At 34.2% G+C, this 26969-nt stretch overlaps 1 protein-coding gene across 1 annotated transcript in view; it reads right to left on the bottom strand.

The window, feature by feature from the left end:
- The window catches only part of RECQL3 (DEAD/DEAH box RNA helicase family protein), a 280411-nt gene that overhangs the window by 34716 nt on the left and 218726 nt on the right, over nt 1-26969 (bottom strand). The window lies entirely within an intron of this gene.

The following is a 26969-nucleotide window of genomic DNA, read 5'->3' as shown; positions in this document are numbered from 1 at the left end:
CTTTAAAAACTCTAGCACTCAAGTGAGTGGAGACTGACGACAAGTTTTAGAGAATAAAATATGAAATACTATCTCTCTTTAAAAATTCCAGCACTCAAGTGAGTGGAGACTGACGACAAGTTTTACAGAATAAAACTTAGAAGTATGCAAGCGGATGCAGTCTTAAACTATCAGAGAACTCATTGCAAAAAATCTGCATTGTTTTCCTAAAGACAATCAATTTACAGAACTACTTTGAAATGTCTTAAGCAAAAGTTGGAAAAATAATAAAATTTAGAAGAGGGTTGCAGATATTGTAACAATATAAATGCAAGAAAAATTATATGTTAGAAGGCATTTAGTTCTCAAGTAAGAAACATTTTCAGTTTTGTAGATTGTAAATGGGTGCAAAGTTTCAAGGATGAAAATATTAATAATTTTCCATTACAAAAAACCCTATTTTCAAAGGTAGATACAGATTACTACCACCTTGCTAAGTACAACATAATGAATAGCCCCATTCTTGCAGCAAGCTCAATATCAGCTTTTCATTAACCTCTTCTCAGTATCCCATATGCTAAGGCCATGGATAGGGGTCTCAGCATCCTGCAATGAGCTCTAGCAGTGATTTCCAAAATTTTCTGATAAACTTTCTATGTTTGGCCATGTTTCTATTTTTAGTAAATGCCATTTTTAGGACTTGGTCTTGGCCCCTATTCCTTAATGGTTCAATGTACTGGTTACCAATTCTAGCCTTGGTAAGTTCTAATATTATTGAAGAAATCTTTATTTTGTATCACTAATTTTTTTTTAAAGTTGTTTTAAAGTTGCATGGACATGGATACAAATACAAATACAATATTGAATATGGATACAACCATTTTTGAGAACCCATATTATGGATATAGCTAGATATGACATTCATTAAAAAATATATACACAAATATTCAATGCAAATTTTTAAGTTATTAGAGGAGATTTTCATCATCACTTTAAAACCAAAACAAACACATAATTGCTACAATAATAATATACGTTCATTGAACAATTTACAACATACAGAAAATGTATAATCTAGTATTTCTATTTAAATTAACAATAATGTCATGTTGTTGATGTTTGGTAGCTTCAATTGGATAAACCTACGAATATATATAATTATATATGAGATATAATTTATATATGTGTGTTCATGAGATATACTTTTATGAGAGAAATTAATATAATAATGATATATATGCACATATATACATACATATATTTTTATATATGATTAAATTTTTTATTATATTAATTAACTAATTAATAAATAGACATGTCTCATGAAGGGACATGTCTCTTCATAGCTTATGCTCATTATAAATAAGCTAAGTTGCCAGTTCAGATTCTGGTACGGATGTGGGTTCGAGATTCGGGTTCGAAATGCGTCCAAATTTTTTTGGGGCTGGGTTCAGATTCATTTTGGGTTCATCCATAGAAAAACATATGTTTTTAATAATATGTATGTGTATATTTATTTATGCAACAACAAATCAGTCCATACATCACTATGCTAATAGTAAAGCAACATAGCAAAATACGCCACCATATCTATGTATCAATTCAATAGGATGTTAATTGCATCATTTAGCCATACATACAACATGATACACTTGCTTGGTCACATTTATGGAACATATTTCCATATCAAGGTAACAGTCTAACGGTGAAGGGAATTGTCAAAAGATAAGTTCAATTATCTGAATTTTTATTTTGTATTGAATATCACCAGCTTCGTATAAGGATGAAGGTATTTGCAAAACTGCATTCAGAACTAGGTATGGGCATTATGAATTCACAATATTACCTTTCGGGTTAACCAATGCTCCAACAGCTTTTATGAACTTAATAAATAGCATATTCCAAGATTGTTTAGATAAGTTTGTACTAATCTTTATAGATGATATCCTAATCTATTCAAAGAACAAGAAAGAACATCAAGAACATCTTGAAAAAAATCTTACAAAGGCTGAGAGAACATAAATTATATGGAAATTTGTCTAAGTGCACTTTCTATCAAAAGGAAATACAGTATTTAGGACACATTATATCAGCTCAAGGAAGATTGTCTAGATAAGTTTGTACCAATCTTTATAGATAATATTCTAATCTATTCAAAGAACAAGAAAGAACATCAAGAACATCTAGAAAAAATCTTACAAAGACTGAGAGAGCATAAATTATACAGAAAATTGTCTAAGTGCACTTTCTATCAAAAGGAAATACAGTATTTAGGACACATTATATCAGCTCAGGGAATAGCTATAGATCCGTCAATAATCAAATCAATTAAGGAATGGCCTATACCTAAAAATGTGATAGAAGTCAAAAGTTTCATGGGATGGCAGGGTTCTATAGGAAGCTTGTCAGAAATTTCTCCAAGATGGCTTATCCGATTACATCACTTCAGAGAAAGGGAAGGAAGTTCGTATGGACTGAAAAATGTCAATCAGCTTTAGAATGTTTGAGAGAAAAGTTAACTACAACACCCCTTCTAAGAGTACCTAACCCACAAAAGAAATTCATCGTCATAACTGATGCATCAGGAGGAGAAGGAGGTGTGCTAATGCAGGATGAGTAGGTAATTGCATACAAATCGAGGAAATTGAAGAATTACGAGCAGAATTACACCCCTCATGATCTGGAATTAGCAGCTATTGTACATGCTCTTCAAATGTGGAGACATTACTTAATTGTAAAACCTTTTGATCTTCAATCTGACCATCACAGCCTAAAATACATTTTTACTCAACCCAATCTTAATGCTAGACAAAGGAAATGGCTAGAATTTCTAGTAGACTATGAATTTGACATAAATTACAATAAGGGCAAGGAAAACAAAGTGGAAAATGGCTTAAGTAGGAGGAGACACATTTCTGAAATGGCTGCTATAAATTTCAGATTAAAGGATTTGATTTTACAACATGTAGAGCATGATGAATTTTATGCAGAGATCAGCCTAGCTCTCATCAGAGACCCACAAGATCCCAAGTATTCAAAATTTAGGATAGAAGAGGATGGATTGTTAAGATATCATGATAGGATTTATATACCCAACAAAACTGAACTTCAAAGAATGATTCTAGAAGAATCTCATTCAGGACACCCTCGAGTAACTAAAATGTTGTTAGATATAAAACCCCTATATTTTTTGAAAGGAATGAAAATGGAAATAACAAAATTTGTGGTAGGATGTCTGGAATGCCAAAGAGTAAAAGCAGAAAATCGTTACCTGGCTAGCCTTTTACACCCAAATAAGGTACCAGAATGGAAATGGCAGATAATTTCCATGGTTTTTGTACAAGGATTACCTATGACACGGAATAGACACAACACCATTCTGGTAGTAGTAGATAGATTGACAAAAGTTGCTCACTTTATACCAGGAAATCTAACCGACGGAGCACCAAAAATCGCTCATAAATTCATAAAGGAGATTTTCAAATTACATGGAGTTCCAAAAAAAATTATCTAAGATCAGGATGCTAGGATAACTTCTAGATATTGGCAAACATTATTTTCAGCATTAGGGACTAAACTAAATATTAGTTCAGCTTATCATCCCGAGACTAATGGTCAAACAGAATGAGTAAACCAAGTATTAGAAGATTTTTTAAGAGTTTATTGTATGGATCAGCAATACTAGTGGGAAACCTATTTACCCTAGTAGAATTTGCTTATAAAAATTCCTATCGATCCACCATTAAAATGGCCCCCTTTGAGGCTCTATATGGCTGCAAATGTAGAACCCTTGTGAGCTGGAATTGATTGGAGGATAAAATTATTGTTGGACCCGAAATGCTTAAGGAAATGGAAGAACAGATAATCCAAATTCGTCAAAGATTGAAAGAAGCCAATGATAGACAAAAAAGCTATATAGATGCAAAAAGAACACCTAGAGAATTCTCAGTGGAAGAAAAGGTGCTATTAAGAGTAAAACCTCGAAAGAGTACCATCAAGTTTGGTAAAACTGTCAAGTTAGCCCCAAGGTATGTGCCACCCTTTGAAATATTGGAAATTATGAACCCAGTAGCCTACAGAATTGCCCTACCACCAGCTCTTGCAAGGATGCATAACATCTTCCATGTGTCATACCTTAAGAAGTACATCACTCATCATGATCATATAATTGATTGCAACCTATTACAGGTACGAGAACAAGAGGTAGTGGAAATAGAACCACTCAGAATACTTGAGGTGCATAAGCTACGCTTACGAAATCGAGAGGTGACTCAATGCAAGGTCCAGTGGGATTAGTATGCAGAGGAAAATGCTATCTAGGAAGATTATCACGAAATTTTTCAAAAATACCCTCATCTTTTCTCTAGGGCTAGAGCCTGAACTTTTATTTTCTTGAAATGATTTCAATAGATATTGTTTTAAGTTTTGTTGTGATATTCATTGAGGATGATGAAAAACTTAAGGGGGAGGGTATGTTAAATCCCAAATTTTGACCTTATTTTAATTTATTTATAGCCGTTAGATTAAATGGATTTACTTTCATAATCATGTGAAGAAGGTAGTTAAATATATCCTTCATTATGTTAACTGTTTAATGAAGATGTTCGTTATCCATTATTTGTCCTGTGATGTTTAGCAGTTGCTTGATTTTGGAATTATGGTTAATAATTAAATTCTTTATCTATAGTAAATGTTATTATGAAATTATTATGGAACTTGTTATTATCGTGGAAATATTGCACGGGTGATTATAGGAGAAGATGAAGGGGGGAAGCATTGCTAAACGGGATCAACGAAATGGGATACTAGCTTAGTCCAAATATCAAGTTGACAGGTATGACCTTAAATTGCCTTGGTAAGGACCTAGTGACTTGAACTTCACGATACAATCAATGGACCCGCATGAGCTATTAAATAAACATTTAAAACATAAATTAGTTTAATTACAAATAATACGTACCTCAAAAGGTTTTTGATTGATCTTCCACGACATCATTATAATGTATACCTATGTATGTACACAGATATAAGAATAAGGTGACACCATTATATCATTTTTATAAATAATATGATGCCACCTCATAAGTATATCTATGTGCAAGTAGATAGATATAAACTATAATTATTCTCGATTTATTACCTTCAAATCATTTTCCATATTTATTTCATTTTCTTGCTAAAACCAAATGAACATTTGGCATATTTATTTGGCATTAAAGAGCCAAGTCTTTTTTCTAGGAGTTTCGGCTTCTCGGAAGCCAATGAGACTTAGAACCTTCTTATATCATGAAGTCGAGAGAGACAGAAGGCATTAACTCAACATCCGACTTCCTATTCTATCACCTAATCTCTATTCTTTTTACCACCTGATACCTCTGCAGATATCACACGATATCTCTGCATTATAAACTTTGCCAATCTCTCCCACATTCTACCTTTTATTAGTTTTCTTGTTGAAGATGTGATTATAAGTCACACTAATTTGTGCCTGGAGATCATTCCGAGGAAGAGTTGAATCATTAGCATCAAGCAAGACTCCATTTTTTCCAGATTATATCAGGTTATGTGGTCAATCATACTACAAGTATTGCTATATATTTCATTATCAGTTGTTACTACATTCCGATTACCATTGCAGTAAGTTACAGTTTATATTCATCTTGCTTAAGTATCATTGGTTAGACCCTCTCTAGGAAGGAGTTGTTTATGACAAATAAAAGCCAAGTATCCATGACATGGTATCATAATTTATTTGTGCCATTGATACTTCGAATCAAATGATATTTTTTTCTGTAAGTCTTAAGAACACAATTTACAAATCACAGATTATGATAAGCTGGAAACATATAATTTTCATGAATCAGTTGAGGATCAACAGACAAAGCTGGCTTTGAGATTCAAGCACTTAGGACTCACCGGTCGTATAGCCATGGAAAAAGGTGAAGAGGTGAGATAGAATTTGCAATGACATGGAAACAAAAGTCAGATATGACAATAAATCTAAATTAATTTCATTTAATAGTTCATGCTCGTTCATATTATTGTTCCCTTGTTGTCAAGTCAAGCGGTGCTGATCGTGTCATTGAACCCATCAGAAAACCTTGGCCAAGGTCATTTTAAGGCATGTTTGCTATCTACGATCACTTGATGTCAGTAGAGCCAGTTATGTAGACATGTCCATCCATAACTGTGTGGACATTCTAAACACCGGAATGCTCAGGTGGCTGGACTAAAAGTATCCCAAGCCTAATCCCAGGGTAAGAAGGGCATTTCTATTCAATAGATTGTGTGGGGATAAATGCAGTCCGAAGTTGAGAGGTTAAGCCTAAGTCAATGCTTCTCCTCTTACCGAAAGTCGAGGCTTGCACAACTAATTAAAGACTCACAGGATATTTCTTGTATGTTCTTTATTTTTTCATGTTGAGCATTTACTTTACTTATATGTATGGAAAGATAGTAAATTGATATTTCAGTTATTACAGTTGATCATTGTTACAATTATTTTAGTTAATTGTTATTTCAGTTATTACAGTTAATCATTGTTTCAGTTGATATAGTTATTTCAGTTGAGCTTTGTTATTCAAGTTAATCGTTGGTAGTTAAAAGCAATTAATGTCTCATGAAAAGGAATTCAGTATATTTATTCAATAATTTGTTGAGGAAAACTCTTTCTAGTTCGCCTTTATTTTATTATGAAAATCCGTTTGTTATATATATATACATACACACAACTATATAGCTATCTATAATAACATTCAATCAAAGAGATGTCTTTTAGGTTTATACTTTATGTTTTATCCAACTTAAGCTATAAAACCTTAACACTCTCCATTATGACAACTATCACGATCTCTAACACACTCTGGGACATCAACTTAATGTAGTCTATCATGATTCGCTAGTTATCATGATCTCTAGCACATTCTGGGTCAACAAGTTAATGAAGTCTATCATGATAATAGATGAAGAACTCAAAAACAACAAATGTAGTATCATGATCTCCAATACATTCCGGGACAACAACTTAATGTAGTCTATCATGATACATTTGTTATCATTATCTATGACACATTCTAGGACAACTTAATGTAGTCCATCATGATAAAAGGCCAAGCCATTGTTAAGATTGTCACCTTACCATAGCAACCTCACAAATACATCAATATGAAAGATTGTCGCCTATCATAACATAATCCACATATGCAAAGTAGTAACTCTCATGATATCCACCATGAACCAAGTTAGAGGGTGGATACGCCATAGCTCCTCCTAGAGGGTAGAACTAGGGTTTTCACCTCAAAATTCTCTTTTATAGAGAAGAATATATTACAAGGAATTTCACCTTGAACTTCTCCCTTTCAATCTGTAGACATTTTTTAGTCCAAGGTTGCTTCTGAGGTAATGTCAAACTCCCTTTGAAATTGATATCAACCCTCTAACCTCCTCATAAAGGGTTGTTTCTAATGAAGTGTCAGACTCCTAAATCTAAGAGGATACTTCATGATCTCAATCATCAAATAGATTTGCTCCAAGAGCGTCAATTTTCCAGCCTGATGATCAAATGACTAATGAATTTTGATCAAAGCTTCTTTGGAGCTGCTGGCATAAGATTGAGTCTCCATAATATTTCGTAGCATGTGTAAAGTTCCAACCTTCTTTTCCTGCAAAAACACTCCAGGCATAAAGGAAAAATTCAAGGTAAATAACTCTTATAGTATGTACAAATATACAATTAACAGAGAATATAGTAAGAAAATAAATGTAATACTCAAAGCTAATGAACACTTATTTGTGCATCCTTGATACAAGTTGCTTTAATGAAGGCCCATATACACCAAATCAAAGGATGATTCAGATTTGAAACTCTGATGATGTCCCTTCCCTCATATCTCTCCTCTAAGGATGGTTCAATGGGAATGGACCATTGGTTATTATTCTCCCCTCAATGTAAAATTCTCACTCTTATATCATTTGGAAAATTCTACATTACATCAAATATGACAACATTCCTTCCGGAACCTCCAAATTCACTAAGGTTAATTATTCATAGAGTTGATGATTTTCTATGGACAAGGATCGCAGCTCCAAAAGGGCATAGTTCCTTCCAAATGAGCCCAATCGATTTCGCTCAAGTAGTTTAACCCTCACAACTCTACAATTGCTACATTCAAGAATAATGTGGCCTTCTCTTTAGTGTTCTTGAAGATTGTGATGAACTAGCAAGGAGATGCCTTGCGAGAAAATATGAAGCACGTAGATAGAAACCCAATCTCTTCCTCCCAAATTATTCATGCTTATGTCCTTATAAACAACATAAGGTTTTGAAAAGAAAATCACGACACTAGTAACATCACAAGGAATATTCATGCCCATGGACATGGATGTAAATGTTCTTATGAGTTGAGAAGACAATGTTGGTGTTCCTAATAACAATGGACATCATAACACAAGGCTAGTCCTTCACTATCTCAAAAATATAATGAGGTCATGAGATTGCTCAAAGTATTACTTCACACAATAATATCACTATTTTCTTTCACTTTTGAGAACTCATCATAACCGGCTGAAATTTGGCATCATAATATTGGATTATTATTGAGAATATCACATAACCATGTGTTGGGAGTGATGGAGCTCTAATTTTTGCAAAGGATTAGAGTCTCCATTTGAAAATAATGTTGGAGACTTGGTGAAATATAGTCATCATTAACATCACAAATGAAAAATGTAATCAATATCCATAATAGAGATATATTATACAGACTATCTGACACGAGAAGGAGATGTTAGTGTGATTTCTATGATACATCTGACCTGACAGTTTTTGGTGGACAGGGCTATCCATGTTACAATTACACAATTAATTTATACGCTGGAATGATACACAATTAGCCTGTAACTACAGGCTACATCATTGAATCAACATTGAGATGGCTTCTTTAGTTTTCCCAATCATCCAACAATAAGCAAAGATATTGGAGAGTTTCCTGGTTCATCTCAATGTTGCAGATTTCATATATGCAAAACCTCATAAAATAAGCATATTGCCTCTGTACATCAGCTTCTGTACATTTACTATTGTCAAATTAAAGAAAAATATGTTATTGAAAGTTTCATAGCAACAACAATTAAACAGGAGACTGTATCGAATATGAAGACTCATACATAGGAGCAACGACAAAATGATGGTATCTGAAGTATGATGTTGGTAAGAAAGTTACAGACCAATAGTGATCTATGCGTTAAGGAGGTATTCCAAAATTGACAAGAATAAGACAAATACATACAAGTCTGAAAATGAAGTAGTGATATTCTACAACCACCGCAAATATTTATAAGGAAATTAACGATGAATAATGAAGTCAAGCAATACAATGAAACCAACACTAAAAGTCCAATAGAGGACTCCAGGTTAGATACCAACAGCCCTATTTGGATTCGAAATGGTTGAGACAACACCTCAAAAGCAAGCATAAGCAATTTCAAGCAAGGGAGCCATATTGGGTTTAAGATAGCGATGAGCAATAGGTGAGTAGAGTAAAAAATGCGAATAACATCATCAATCGATTCATGGTCAATCGCAGAAATTAGACGGCTGCGGTAATAATCTTTGAAGGTCCAATGAAAGTAATTATAATCTGAGTCGAGTGATAAATATAAAGGCAGGACAAGTTTCATAAGTTGTCATCAAAGGCAAATGAGATTACTAAACTAATTATCTCATTCGATTTTATTAGTGTTTATGGCTTAAGTAAGATATTGATTAAAGAATAGTCGCATCCATTCATCAACAAAAAGATATATCTTTCTATTTTGAAAGATATAAAAGGAAGTTATTATTTGCAAAAAGACATAGAAGAACAATCATATTCTATAAGAAGCATTTATAAAAGATATATTCCTGTAAGGAGGAATACGGGCTATAATATGACTTTGTAATATAAATTCAATTATTTTATTTTAATATTAAAATTGTCTTTTGTTTCTTTTTAAATGGCATGGAGATTTAAACTGTAGATGAATCGTCCTTTGTAATTATTTTTTGGAATTTTGTATACAATTTAAATGTCGGAAGGGTGGACATGGTCATTTAGCATTTTAAATTCAATCATCACAGATATTGTGAAATATTAAATTGTTTCCGTATCTGTGTCCAGTTTGTTTCCGTACCAAAGGAGTTAAAATTCAATCTAGACTAATTTAAGATTGTGTAATATCTGGTCTGTTGCATCTTGATTATTTGATTGTTGGCAGTATAAGTGCATAGAACATTATAAAGTTGTACGTGAAAATCACTGAAGTTGACTCTATTGCCCAGGTGAACAGAGACACTGGTCTTTTTATTATTGAAGTCAAAAAATCTATAACTTACTTTCCACAAGCATCAAATCCATTATTTACAAATATTTTACAAAGCATACTATTTCAAGTACTCAGCATTCAGTTTGAGTTTCATCGAGTTCAAGGTCTTTGCCAGTCGGAGAACTCCAAAACTTAAATTCACTTTAGAAAGCTCTGAACTAGGTGATCAAGTTCAAAGAGAAGGTCTACCCGCCTAGGTGTAGCAGAGCATAAAGTGTAGGGGAATCGAGAAGTATTCCCGTTTGTTGGCCAGAACTGATTGGGAAGTCCTATCAAAGAAGTGGCAAGCTCTTGGATTTCCAATCTGCGGTTTTGGGAACCAACAGGGAGAATGCTAGCAAGAAAATAAATATTGTGGTTTTCCCTATTAGACTTCCTTGATTTTCTTGAATTGCAGGCAACCGAGCTCTTCCAAGTCAATAATTGACCTATGCGCATATTCCACATGGATAATTAGTTGCACCATTTTCATTTCCTCTGAACAACATTACTTAACTAGATGTAAATTCTAAAAACAAAACTCATTCTATTTCAACCTCCTACTGCACTATACCCCCTACCACACGAATCCAAAGTTTCAATCGCCATTGAAAAAAAAAACTTGTGGCTTATCTTTATCAATTCTTCCTTGTTTCATATGCTCGAATAGTGATTATTTTCCCTTTGATGTGACTGCCTTTCGTTGCAGCAGACGTCAACGCCTTAATCTAATCACCACAAGGTATTTGGGTGATATGATTACATGTCATATTTTTTGATTGTTTCTTATCCTTAGTTGTTCTCCACATACTTGTGAAAACATATGCATTTTTATTCTTTCATTTATTTGTCAATATGTAATGGGTGACATGTGTAATAGGATGGTCATTTAATCTCATATCCAATGATATGTCACTATGGAAGTGATGACTCTTGTAATATAGATATTTGGCTTCATTATTATTGTCAATACTCTCCATTTACTTCCTTGCATAGAATGGAAAGGAATTCTTATTTCTTCCTTATTGGATCCCTATTCCTGATTTTTGTTGTCATGTTTATTCAATATTTTGTATTTAATTTGCTGCCCCTTTATACAGAAGTGTTCGTTGATTGTAATCTTCTATATCTTGTTGTACTTATTATGCTCCTCTTTGGTTTGTATACTCCAAGCAACATTTCATAAGGTGGTATTAAACTTTGAAGGAACGAATGTATGTTTCTGGTTAATTGGCAGTTTATCCACTATATCTTCTTTTGATGTTCTCCAAGATATCACTATGACATTTCCTTTTACTAATGCTTTCCTTACATAGTCTGTGACTGGTCCAAACTTCCTTCACTTTTGTCATATCGTCTTGTGAAATATTCCATTTGTGAATCATCATTACATTTTGCCTCCAATGGGTTTGAACCTTATTCATGTCTGATGTTCTTTGTCAAGTCAGTTTCTAATTAGATTTATTTCAGATCAAACTGTTTTATGTGTTTCAGCATCATAGCACCCGCAAAACTCTTACCTCCTTTGAATGGTTCAACTCAACGTACATAAGGACATCTACCGACATGCCCACAGTAGCAAGCTACGAATCACCAGTTCATACGACCATGTTTTAGATCCTTCTGATGCCTCTTTCTTATTCATCTTCATTTTTCGAACATGTTGCCTTGCTTCCCACATGATTGGTTTTTTTTTAAAACCATTAATCAATTACATCATATGCAATGACTAATGAGGTTATTAAATTTCTTTGTTGAATATTCTTATCGCACTTGATTATCCATTGATTGTCTATGTTTGATAACTCGTTTACAGGCTGCTCATCCATAGCTTGCCTTGGAATGCCAGTCAAAGAATTATGCGACACCATAACTGTTGATGAAGTCTTTCATTCATATGCCCTCTGACAGCCTCTGCGATGACAGTATTTTAGACTGTCTCCATAGTTTTCTTTTATTCACCAAAATTACACAATATTAGTATAGAACACACTCACAAAGATTAGATTGTTATAATATGCCATGGATAGATCATTCTTTTATCCTGATTCCATCCATCAATCATCTTGTCTTAATAACATTGCTATTTTTTTATGGTGTACCATTTTTTGACACAAGTTCATTAAGATATTTGTCTGGTAAATGTTCTCTTATGTTTAACCAATAACCATTAGGGATTAACTCTTAGTTTTTTTGTTGCACTTCATGAAAAAAGTATGGCATGGAGTCTAGACAATTCAAAACATGAATTGGAGTATGATTTTCACCTTGCTAATGATTCAAGTTCACCTAATGAGTTGATTAGATAGCCTCGTGGGAGACCATCAAATATGAAATTTGCATATAAGGAGAGAAAAGAAGATTGCATTTGGAGTGATATGACACCAAGAAGTGTCATTATTTCTTATTACATAGAACTGGAAGGTACTTTGGGTATGCAATTTGACAACTTTAGATGAAGATTCTTTCCTTGTTACGACTTGCTTGGAGTTGCATCATTCTTGCATGAATTGTTATCTTGAGCTTTGGAATTGGCCAAAAGTGTGCTTATTTATACCTTATCGAAGTTGATGAGCAATATTGTATGCCCTTCATATGTATTTGGAGAGGTGGTTCCTTCATGGGATGTATTGATTCTTGGAAACTTTTATCCTTATTATCCTTATCGAACTTTTGTTCATTATGCCCCTGTAACATCTAATCTTGGAGGTCAACCAATGTTCCCACTCTATATTAAACTGCCTTACCAAAAATAGCAAGTATTCATCAGTATCAACCCCTGGCCTACTATAATTCGTAAATAACTAATCAACAAAGATGCCAAGGTCACCACTAGAATTGAGGCCAGACTAAATGCTCTACCAAATATAGAAATGTTCAATAAATGACTTACTATAAATAGTAAGGGTACCATAATAACCCAAATGAAGAGCAAGCCTAAACATTTCTGGCCTTTGAAAGGGAATTAGCCCACTAAACTGCCACTAGGACCTTCTAACCAACTGACTTAATCCGCGGGGGCTAATGATAGGCTTAAAAACCACAAACCATGCCATCTCAAAAAGGGGACATTACAAATATAGCATTGCCAAGTAAGGGGTCAATTAGGAATTGGGCTGAAAATACATAGTTGCTATCGAACTCTTGTGGAAAGGATTGTTGTTTATAATATATTGTATACACATACTAATGTTTAAGCCAAATCAAGGCTGTTGTACTGCTGAGCTAATCCCTTGGGCATTGTACTGCTGAGATAAGTGCTAGTGGTTGTCATATCTGTAATGTCCCCGCTTCCGAGTTAAGGTTGACTGATGTAACTTCTAGATGGTCTCTGAGTTTGTTCTGAACTCTACAATCTTATTGTCTTTGTGTGTATTACTGTCCTCATTCAATGACTAATATTTGGTTGTTATTTCTTGTATATGGTCACTGCCTGTGATTTGCAATGACTCTATACGTACAATTTATTGTTTAGCGCACTGATGTTGCCCACGTTGCTAACTGTAACCTTTGTTGATCACCCTTTTCTGATCAGTCACTAAGTGATTCTCTATAAATCCCCTCTCTATAATCCAATTCAGGATCTCAGCATTCGATTATGAATGCCCTCCGGTCTCTAAGTTCACTCTGTGTGGAAAGATTGTATGCCTCTAAGCTTCTTATATTGTCCTGTTCTTCAATCCTTATTTAATTTTCTTATTAATGTTTCTATATTCAGATGAGCGTTTTAAGATTTAATTGGTAGTGTTGCCTTCTATTTTTTGTTACCACAATGGATGTGTAGTTCAAGTTCTTGGTTGAGATATCATCTAACCTCTACAATAACTAACTACCGATGACTTCCTTCAAATATGATCGATTCTTCCTGTCCTGCAGTATGGTGTGACAGCAGATATTTACTGGATTTTAGCAACTCTTCCAATGAATCGATATCTGATTCTTCACTTCATAATTCGCAATTTCTCCTTTTTGTGTCTGTAGTCTGAGTGAGGTACTTGCTGGTCTTTGCTAAAACCTATGCTCTTCACTCTTCCTGTTTACAGTGGTAGAGCTTATATTGTTTGGTACCTTCTCCGGCTGGAAGTGCTTGGTTCTCCTACTCAATGCCTTCCTTCTCTCACATGATGACAGCAGTTGTTTGCAGACAAACATCTTCATTCAACGAGACTGGGAATGATAGAGTTTTAATGCCTAACGATATAGCTCCTTGAGCGCTTGTCAATTCCCACTTACCTTTGTTCTCTTTGGATGTTAATTGATCAATCCCCACGTCTGAGATAATCTATTCACCTATCTTTCCTTTGTTGGATTGTCCACTTTTAGCAGATTGGCGATGTTATCTTTATGTGGACCTTGTCTGCCTTCTATCTTTTTTATTATTATTAATATTCTTCTCGTGCCTTTTCCATTTTCTCGTTCCAAGAGACATTAATTGGATGCATCTCTTTGTAAAATATTGATTTCTTATATGAACCACAATCGTATGGTTAACTATCCATTCATATTAGGAAATATTGGTTGTAATTGACATTATAAATTATGTTATAATATTAAAATATTATATTATATTATAATTTGATTACAAATGTATTCAAATAATGAGTTTAGCTACAATATTGATATTTTTATTTATTTATCTATATTATTTAAAGTATACTTTATTAATAATACTGTATTACTTTAAACATTATCATTGCTATATGCTAATCATGTCTTATCAATTTATTATTAATAATTGGTCACAAAGATATATTTTATTTTTATTTAGTTATAAGGATATAAATATATTATTATATTATTTTATATCATATTATTACTATTTATTAATCATTTAGATATTATATTTATTAATTAAATATTGTGTCATTTAATTAATTTTGAACTCTAAGATTTGGGATATCACAATACCAGTCAATCTTAATGCTGTACATCTTGGAAATACTACAAAACCAAATGAATTTAAAATTTGGACATTACAATGGTCTTCTATAGTGTTGTAAAACCAGAAAATGTGAAGGGGAGATGTCATACAGAGGTATAAGTATATAGTGGAGGTGACTTACATGAAAAATAACAAACAAATGGTGCATGTTGGGTGGATATTTTGCAACCAACAATTTTGGGTAAAATCCCATCGCAAAATAGGATGACCAGCCATAGCGTGTGAGACAAAGTCTCTCCTACATTAAAGGGGAGGCTCCCCCTTCTTATCATTCCTTGGATCAACTCAAGGTAAGCAAGAAGTTGAGAGATTTTGTAAGGGGTGTTACCAATATTCTTTCCTCTTAGCTTTCAGGAAAGAATCCACTTACCCGTTGAGCGACTAATGTGCAAGATGAAATCTCTAACTACACTTCAATCGAATAGCTGGCAACGGTGATACTAATAAACCAACACAAACTCAAAGGCTAGTTGAATACCAATTTGGTTCTAAGTCCTGTTTTAACCTATTCTATAAAAAAAGCCTCTACCATTGGGGCACAAAGACTTCCAGAAGTAGGGAATTCTAACTATTTTTTCGTGAATTTGAGATGGTAATACAAGCTACAATCAAAGCTCCTAGTCTATGTATTGCGACAACCACTCTCAGTCAAAGCTTCGGCTCCAATTGCTTCTCAAATCACTATGCTCTATTATTGAACACACGATAATAATATGAATCAATAGGCACAAATTACAGTCAAAGCTTCTAATTTGCTCTATCACAATTGCTTCAAGTCAAAGCATCAAATCCAATTTCATTTTTTGTTCACTTTTCTCCCAAATTCGTACTACACAATCAAAGTTATGCTTGCACAAATTCGGCAACGCTTTCCTACATACAACAAAAGATGATTTTTACAATGAGGGGGCACTCCTTTATATAGGCAAAGGAGTTGAGAAAAATATGGAGGAAAAAGTGGGAGCAACTCAACCAACTTTGACCCGGTCTAACTAAAAGAGAAATTATTGGGTTACATGCAACTTGCATTACATGTAATTACAAACTTTCATGTAATACATCCTCTTCAATTACAAACATGAAATAAGAAAAAGAAAGACGCAAGAGAAATGAAACAATCCTAGGGGTTGTTCTGAAGGGCTTGGTGCTTGGCAATGAAATCCCGGATGATCACAGGATTGAGAGTTCCTACATTTCATGTCACTGCATTGACCTTGATAATCATGGTATTATGTCTTTTGATTGCCTCTGACTCTCTCTGATGAATTGTCTATTGTCATTTGAAAACTTGATGTGATCAAGCTTTTCTCGCTCAAGTTCTCGTGAATTCTCCTTTGCAGATTGGCACATTCTAGAATCTCTGACACTTTGAAAACCTTCTTGACGATGTCCGGATGTAAACTCGAAATAATTTTCCATCAACACCTTCTTCTTTTTTGAAAGAAAGTGCTTGGCACATTCCCATACGAACTCAGGTGGAGAGAGAGAAAACATGAAGTGCATGATGAATATGCTTTGCGACACGAAAGTGGAACACATGGGAATGCGTGTAAATGAAAACTCTTGACTTTTAAAAGTGACTTTGGCTTTCAAGATGCCATTGCATAAAAAGTGGATTACATGTATATGCAAAATGTAATGAGAAATGAAAAGTGAGATGACTTGCGAATGCAAATGGAGGATGAGCTTACATGTAAGTGCATGTGAAGGATGAGATGAAACACTTTATGACATGGAATGATGGAATTACATGTATTTTGCTTATGAAGCATAAGTGCATATGGAAGGAATGAATGCAATGTGCCTTGAGGCGAAGTGAACTTTATAGAAGTGTTTGAGGAAAAGTAAAGTAAAAGTACATGGGAAAACATGCACATGACTTTTTGACCTTTTCAAAAGTGACTTTAAGTCAAAAATGGGTTTTAGAGATGTAATTACATGTAAGACTTTTCATGTAATCATGTCATGCAATTGAATGCGGAAAGTGAGATGAGTGGAACTGGAAATGGAAAATGATATTACATGTATGTGTGGATGATGGATGGAAATACATGTAATTGCATGCGAAGAATGAGATGCGAAGTGTTGTGACATGGAAATATGGAAATGAAATGAAATGATGCTATTGCATGAAAAGGTAAAAGGTGGAGTGAAGTGAAACGTGACTAAGTTATTGGAAAAGAACTTGCAACTTTCCAAAAATGAAGAAAAACCGAAAAGAAAACACACAAAAGTTCAAAACACAAAAACAAAATTCAAAAGAACGTACCTTTGCCAAAAGACTCAAACATGTCAACAAGCAAACCACTTCAACATGAAAATTCAAATTTGGAGTTCAGAAAAAAACCAAAAACATGAAAATGAACCATTTCATCATATTTAAAGGAAAAATGCACTATTCATGGCATATATTTGGACAAATGTACAATAACAAGCCATAATATGCATGGAAATAGCAAGATAAGCATAAATTGATGAGCAAGTTTGAAAATGTCCACTTACTTGGAGGTTATGAGCCAAAATAGCAAGATCTATAGATTTTGAAGACCAATTCTTCCTCTAATCCGGATTTTCAAACAACTTTTTGACTTCTTCCATACTTGCATTCAACAAATATTAATGAGCAATGAAAGGACGAATTTGACATAAGAATGCCAAAAACGTGGTCTCCAAAGGCAATGGCATGAATTAAAACTCCAAAACAACCCCTATTGATCCAAATGTATGGGCTGGAAATGCCATTTTTTGAGTTTTATCAACAAAAACGTGACTTTTTTATGCAAACATCTTGGTCGTTTTTGCAAAAACGTGGCCAAAAAATGCATGTTTTTGAGTCATTTTTGACTCATGACTGCTAAAACAACTTCCCCAAATGCTATTACATGGATCCAAATGCAAAAAAGTGACTTCAAAACGCATAAAAGTGGATAACAACCCCAATTTTCTGGGCGTTTTTAGCAAAAACGTGATTCATAGAAGGCATGAAATGAAGCTTTTTTGACATCTAATGGCAAAAAGTGTTCTTCAATAATATATATATGGATTGAAATGCCAAAACGACTTCTATTTGAGCCAAAATGTGACTTTTAAAGGCCCAAATCTGGTTGTTTTTGTTCAAAACATGGCTCCAAATGAGGCTGAAACAAAAAGTTTTTAGCATGAAAGAGGTTGCCAAATGCCTGGGAATGCATGAGGATGCAAAAATGCCTCTTGAGGGAAATATTTCAAGTCATTTCATCGAGAAATCTAGGAGAAATCACCAAAAACGGGTTCTTGGAGGCCAATGTCATGAAATTCTTCAAAAAGGGATTTTGGAAGGGCAAATGCATGAAGTTGAATACAAAATGGACATTTTTTGTGTGATTACATGTTTTAAATATGCACAATAGACCCAAACGCACCTTTTAGAGGTCATTACATGTTCTGGAAACATGTAATGGACTTGTAATGTCCCCATTCTTCCTAGCATTGGAGTTTTGGGAATTAGCCTATTATTCTGATCCTCATAGGCTAATTATTGTGGATAGAGGGTCTTCTATGGCAGTGGCTTGGCTTGGGAGGGTCTTATCTTCTCCACATTTCAATAAGCTACAGGGTGGTCTTCATTTGGCTCAGATTGGACTTCGTTTAGGCTTCACTCCGTTTTGTGTACTTACTATTTGTGGTAACTTGGTGTTGATCGAGATGGACCTTTTCTATTTTTGGAAAGTGCATTTGGTCACATCGAGAAATAATAGGCATGACTCCTATTTCAGAGGACATATTTAAATGATGAGTACTTTCAGAGTTATTATATTTTTAGTGGCCAAATTAAATTTAATTATTAAATAGCTTATTATAAAGTTATAATTTAACTTTATAATTTTATTTAAGTTGAGAGTTGAGTTATCATTGGAAAGTGTCATTTATTAATTAGTTAAGCCAAGTCAAGAGAGAGAATCTAAAGGAAGCTTCTAATTAATGTTGTGTGGTGAAGCTTCTTGAGTGAAGTTACATTTTGGCAACAAAAGGGAATTTGGAGGTTATAAATACAGCCCCATTTGTTGAGAAAAAGACACTTGAGAATTAATTTTCTTTTATTGTCTTTGTGGATTTTTCTTGAGTTCTAATTTCTTTTCCTTTGCTGTGGTATAAGGGTCTAAAGTTGAGTGGGCAATTCACTGCTGAGGTATAGTGATTTTTGATATTCTGAATATTTATTATATCTCCCTAACTGTGTTTCCTATGGCTAGGAGTAATTCTCTTGCTAAAAGATTGAATCCTGAAAGTGAAGGGTTTGTGAATTTCTCAGAATTGTTGAAAGCAATTTTGCATATTGTTGTTGTTGTATGACAACTTACCTGATCCCCTTCTACTATATTTCACTATGTCTAGAGGAGAGGTTTATTTACTCAATTTATTTGTTGGTGAATGGCTTTATTGGAGCGGTGAACTTGAATCACCTAAGATTGATGTTAAAGCTCGGGAAGCGGCTCATGATTTGGAGGCTTAATTTCATGGAGGATGGGTTCAATGCTTGTGAATGGTGGTCTACGTGAGGGAAATTCTGAGTTAGAATCAGCAATTGGTGACGCCTGATATCCATTATCAGTATTGTGTGAGATTGGAACTCGGCTGCAACACACCCTATGCTCAGCATTTGTATGTAGTCACCTCTGAATTGGTTCAGTTCTGTACTTCGATCATATAGTAGGCCACATCTCTAATCAACAGTAATAATTAAGGGAATAGCAACTATGGCCGGGTGGGTCAAAGTCTAAATTGGAGGGGACACGTTGATTTCCACAGTTGTAATCGAGAGATATCATTTTCCTTTCAGCTCATAACAGGAGTACTCGAATCGCAATTAGAAAATCAGTATTAGGCTAGAAGGGATTTTTACAGTAGTATTAGAGCAATTTTCTGCCAGCCTCCAGAAATTGGGCTCAGTTTGATTGGAACTTTGTTTTTGGAGATTCGGTTTTCACCGTCATGGATGGTGACAAGAGATTCATTCCAAGTAGATATTATACTCGCAGAGGATGTACTTCTCTACCTACGGATGGAGAATCTAAGATACAAGATATTGTAAAATAGTCGAATGATGTAGTTGTTGGCATGAGTTCCTAGGATTATGCATTTGATGGTGATGTGATAATAGTTGGAGTAGGAGTATGCGATGATACAGTCATATCGGCGTTGGTGGCTACTTCTGGGCCGATTGGACCATCTATGGAGGAATTTAACGATATGCATGCATTTGTTGATGTGTGTTCTAATGATGGCGCACATGTAGATGATTATGAGTTTTCATCAACAGCAGATTCGGTTCAATTTTTTGTTGCTGCAATTTGTATTGTTCCTATGTCCACGTATTTTGATGTGGCTACACGTATTGTTGATACAATTATCATTAGTGCATAAGGTTCGCCTATAGCTACATCTTTTTCAGCAATTATTGGTGATGATCAAGATTCCCATCCACTATATATTATGTGGGTGAATATAGCGAAGAAGAGGATGCATAGATCTTCTATGGAGTTGCCTTCTAGGAACATTCTGACTTCTACATCATTTGCACAAGTTTTAGGTGTGAAGCTACGGGACATGTGGTTGGTCTTGATGATGTTGGTTTGCAATTGGTTTAGTGTCTACAGAGATGTCACGCACTTCTTCATTCGGGATCCAAGTGGAGGTTGGAGTTCACTGTATTGCCGGATTGCTTGAGGACAAGCAATCTCAAGGAGGGAGGACTGTAATGTCCCCATTTTTTCCAACATTGGAGTTTCAGGGATTAGGATATTATTGTGAATCTTGTAGGCTAATTATTGTGGATAGAGGGTCTTTTGTGGCAATGGCTTGGCTTGGGAGGGTCTTATCTTCTCCACATTTCAGTAAGCTAAAGGTTGGTCTTCATTTGGCTCAAATCGGACTTCGTTTGGACTTAGTTTTGTGTACTTGTTATTTGGGATAAGTTGGTGTTGATTGAGATGGACTCTCTCTATTTTTGGAAAGTGCATTTGGTCACATGGAGAAATAATAGGTATGGCTCCTATTTCAGACGGCATATTTAAATGATGAGTATTTTTGGAGTTATTATATTTTTAGTGGCCAAATTATTAATAATTATTAAATGGCTTATTATAAAGTTATAATTTAACTTTATAATTTCATTTAAGTTGAGAGTTGAGTTATCATTGGAAAGTGTCATTATTAATTAGTTATGCCAAGTCAAGTAAGAGAATCTAAAGGAAGCTTCTAATTAATGTTGTGTGGTGAAGCTTCTTGAGTGAAGTTACATTTTCGCAACAAAAGGGAATTTGGAGAATATAAATACAAGCCCATTTGTTGAGAAAAAGACGCTTGAGAATTAATTTTTTTTTGTTTCCTTTGTGGCTTATTCCTGAGTTATGATTTCTTTGCCCTTGCTATGGTATAAGCATTTGAAGTTGAGTGGGCAATTCACTACTGAGGTATAGTGATTTGTGATATTTTGAATCTTTATTATATCTCCCTAACTGTGTTTCCTATGGTTGGAAGTAAATGTCTTGCTAAAAGATTGAATTCTGAAGGGTTTAAACTTCATGAATTTCTGAGAATTGCTGAAAGCAATATTGCAAATTGTTGTTGTTGTATGACAACTTGCCTGATCTCCTTCTACTGTATTTCACTTTATCTGGAGGATATGTATATTTACTGAGTTAATTTGTTGGTGAATGGCTTTGCTGGAGGTGTGAAGTTGAATCAACTAAGGCTGACGTTAAAGCCAGGGCAGTGGCTCAAGATTTGGAGGCTTAATTTCATGGAGGACGAGTTCAATGCTTGTGAATGATGGTCTACGTGAGGGAAATTCTGAGTCAGAATCAGCAATTGGTGACGCCTGATATCCATTATCAGCATTACATGAGACTAGAACTTTGCTGCAACACACCCCATGCTCAGCATTTGTATGTAATGACCTCCGAATTGGTTCAGTTTTGCACTTCAACCATATAGCAGGCCACGTCTCTAATCAACAGTAATAGTTACGGGAATTGCAACTATGGCTGGGTGGGTCAAAGTCTGAATTGGAGGGGACACAATGATTTCCACACTTGCAAACGGGAGTTATCATCTTCCTTTCAGCTCATACCAGGATTACTTGAATTGCAATCAGCAAATCAGTATTAGGCCGGAAGGGTTTTTTACAGGACTCTTCCAAGGCAAAAAGGCACCTTTTCAATGCATATGCTTATTTTAAAAAACATTCTTTTTGCCCAAAAACAAGTTTTGGAAGTGCAATTACATGTCTTTGGTGCAAAACACACCTTTTTGGTGTAAAGACATGTTTAAGTTACATGCATATGTGTTACTTTTGAAGGATCGCTGCATATGTAATTGCATTGCCTTCTGGTATATATGTTTTCCAATGCTAGCAATTTCATTCTTATTTATATTAAGGAAGAGTCATGGAGAGATATGTCTCCTCATGAAACATGTCTATCCATTATTATCTATTTAATATAATAACAAATGATTATTTAATCATATATATATATATATATATATATTACTGCACTTTAGTCTTAGTTTATCCAACTGAAGCTACCAAACATCAACACTCCCTCTTAGCTAAGGAGGATAAACACATGATCATATATTACCTCAATGTAATATAAAGATATTGGGAGTAATGGCCTCCTAAATGTCAACTTATTTGACATTCACCACATACTCTTTGAGCAATGGCCTCCTGAATGTTGAACAAGATATTCACCAAGTACTGTGAGTAATGGCCTCTGGAATGTCAACTCATTTGATATTCACCAAGTACTGTGAGTAATGGCCTCCGGAATGTCAACTCATTTGATATTCACCAAGTACTCTGTGTAATGGCCTCCTAAACATCAATTTGCATAACATTCACCATGTACTAAAAAATATTCATAACGTAAGTGCACATACATTCCCATAATGCTTACCATATGAACATCCACCATGCGAAGTATAATCTATCATGATCTGCATAGACATCGTAAAATATCCATCATAACAGAAAATTAACTTATTGTAAGATCGTCACCTTTCAATAACTTCTACAAATACAAGTGATAATCATTTGGAAGTGGTCACTTCCTCATGATGTACAGAGGGGCAGGCCCAAAATAGTCAATGAAGTATATTCATAAATCACAGTCCCCTTGACTGCAACAATTTATTGATCGCTCAAGAATCTATCTCAACATGGTCTACTCCCTCTAAATCAAGACGACCGAGATCACGGAAGGTTGACTGAACCATATCCTTTATCTACTCCCTCTCTTTCAAGGGTGCCTCTAATGAAATGTCAAGCTCCCTCTGAATCTCAATCTCCTTCTTTTCCTGCAAGAAAATACTTTGGAGGAAAAAATCAAGGCAAATAATTTTTATTGTTTATACTCCCATATTGACATATACAAAATCCTTCAACCAATATATTTGGGATTCCATGATGTAGTCTTGCAAATTAGATATATATATTTACTCCATCATTTATCAAATACATTATTACTTAGATCCGTATTAAATAAAATGACATAATGTACCTTAGAGGCGGCTCCCTCATGTACCAGTGACCTATACTTACCTCTTCCTTGTGTTGCGCAATCGAGAGTCACGTGTCTTACCCTACTGCATAGGACCCCTTTTGTTATTTGTCCAACGTGGCAGCTCTGCCACTTTGCACACAAGTCTTTATGGCCCTTGGTACATGTGTACCTTTCGTACATGGGGCCTTAAGGGGACCGATATCCCAAATCTTAGCACTTAATGACTACCACCAATTTTGTGATATCTCTTCATTGGAAATTTATCATAAAAGCATCACCTCTCAATCAATGATGTGTCCAAGGCTGAAGCACTCTCCAATGCTCTAGTAAATCGGATGCATGAACGTATTGGTGGGTTAAATTGCCATTTAATATGATTCATATTATTCTTCACAATCATATTCCCATGGACCGGGTTCAACATATTTTGGTACCCATGTTTTTGTATGACATATGCTGCTTACAGATATTCACTTATCCCTTTATTTGGTGGAGTCCACGAACATGGCTTGTTCTTAAGTGTTGGTCATACCCAAGATTTCTTCTACATTACTCTGCACATCGATTGAGGTGGGGGGATGGTTAGTATGTAGTTACCTTCCAATATAATCGCAACGAATAGGGAGATAAGTTATTTAAAACCACTTTGTATCGGTGGATTTGATTCATTGCTTTAACAATGTCTTCATATATGTTTATCTGTTTTCCTCTGTATATATCTTGCATTATGCCCGATACTATCCTTTCTTTATGGTTTCCTGTTAAAATTTGTCCTTCTCTTGTGTTGCATATGTAGTTGGCTCTAATACCATTTTATTTTTGTAGGATCGTTGCATATGTAATTACATTGCCTTCTTATATATATATATATATATATATATATATATATATATATATATGTTTTCCAAAGCCAGTGATTTCATTCTTATTTATATTAAAGAAGAGTCATGGAGAGACATCTCCTCATGAGACATGTCTATCCATTATTCTATTTAATATAATAAAAAATGATTATTTAATATTATAACATCTCATTTATTATATATATATAAAATATTTGACACACACACACACACATATATTTTTGCACTTTAGTCTCAGTTTATACAACTGAACCTACCAAACATCAACAATATGCAACTCAAGGCAAAAGCTCATCTTTTTGGTGCATATGCATATGACACATATAGCTCAACATCTTGATGTCATTACATATTTTAAGCGAGTTTACATGTCATAGCATCAAAAAGGTCCACTTTTAAGTAATTTTACATGCAATAGCATCAAAAAGGTCCACTTTTAAGTGATTTGCACTTTTAAGTTGAGTTTTACATGTAATAGCATAAAAAGTGTCCACTTTTAGATATAATTGCACATTTAAATTATCCATTTAAACACATGTCAATTTAATTTTGATAAAATATTACTTAAGTGCAACATAAATTATATTTACATTATCATATTAACAATACGATATGTAAATATCATTTAATAAGTAATATTTACTAGAGCATTTGATTTAAATATCAAAAATCAAATTGAACTATATAGTTAATATAATCACTTAAGTGAGAAATCAAAAAGTAAACTCAACTTAAAAATATAACATAAAGTGCACTATAGTTACCTAACGTGAAAACATAAAGTGAATTTAAGTTATAGTTTTCAAAAATTGAATGTCAAATTAAAAATATAACATAATATTTTTAGTTTGTGCAGTTGCATAAAAAGGGTCCACTTTTTGGGCATTGAAATGGTCATATCTTTTGATTGCCAACTCAGATTAAGCCCTAAGATTGATCAAATCGAAGGGAAAATCGAAAACAATGACTTGAGCAAAACCAAAGGACCAAAAGCCAACAAATACACACTCCAAAATGAAGAAAAGAACGTTGAAAGCCTAGAAAAGAAGCATAGGCTCGACAATAAGAAAAATGAAAAACATTGACAAAAGCCTTCAGTAAAAGGATTTATTATATCAATTGGTGTCGTTTGATTGATCAATATAAACCAAATAAGTTTAGAGAAATATGAAACTAGCTTGGAAAAGTTTCGTACTGTTACCTACATTTTATGGTGACAAATGTAGAACAATAGTGCCATAAAAGGCTGTAAAGTGATTGCAGTTCTCAAACAATCTTGGACGGCAAGATTGATATGCCTATGCTGCATTTATAAATTAAGTATTGTCAATTGTAAATCATTGTGTCCCTTTGCTGCAGGGAAAATATATGTGAACACTACTATCATCTGTCAGACATTAGTACAATAAAATATTAGCTTGTAATGCAAGCTCCTATATGCTTATTTTCTATGTGAAAAATGTTCTATTGAAACTTCATGTTGGATGCCATTACATTTCTCAATATTGCAATAAAATAAAGTAACCATTTAAAGAGGCCAACTAAAAAAAATCAGAAAACACAGTAATCAGATTGACAAAATTATAGTGAGTGGAAAGGTGGAAAATTAAACTAGAAAGGAGTGTTCCTACACTAATTCTTCCCTCTCTCTTTATATTTCTCACTTGAACACTCATTCTGCTATGGTCACTTTGACAACTTATCATGATACCAAATTAATGTTGAAAACAAATTGATACAAGTATGATAAATGTGTTTCAATCATTGTTTTGTCACTGATGTCAAACCTGCTATTTGTTGGTAAGACAATTGCTTATATGATTTGAGTACTATCACTTATTTGATTGATGGAGAGGATTTGATCAAATGATGTAACAATAGCACCTAAAGTAAAGGTTGAGTTTGATATGAAAACGAGTACAAGAATTAGCTAAGACTGTGATATCATAGTGCATTGATAATCTACTTAAAGTTGCAAAGGTTGGTTACACTAAGCAAGTTCAAAAGAACAAGTTAAACAAAGTTTGTTTACTAAGCTTGACTAAGTGGATAGTAGGTGCCAAGCAAAGTTAGTGCAAGCCAAGCAGAACAATAGTGATGTTGAGTAAAGTTTAATTGATGCGAAGCACCAGTAAACTTTAGTTGGTGCCGAGTGTTTTTACAAATGATGTCAAGCAATGCAGTATGTGCTGAGCATTAGAAGGAAATTAATGCCAAGTGCCAGCATTATTAGAAAGATCGTGAATTTGATATATCTAAGCTGACAAGTTTGTTTTCTTGGATTATGTGAACCATGTG

Source organism: Cupressus sempervirens, chromosome 2, assembly GCF_028749045.1.
Source record: "Cupressus sempervirens isolate cs-2001-9-10 chromosome 2, ASM2874904v1, whole genome shotgun sequence".
Lineage (NCBI taxonomy): Eukaryota > Viridiplantae > Streptophyta > Pinopsida > Cupressales > Cupressaceae > Cupressus > Cupressus sempervirens.
The sequence above is the reverse complement of the archived record's forward strand: the minus strand, read 5'-3'. Positions and strand labels throughout refer to the sequence as shown.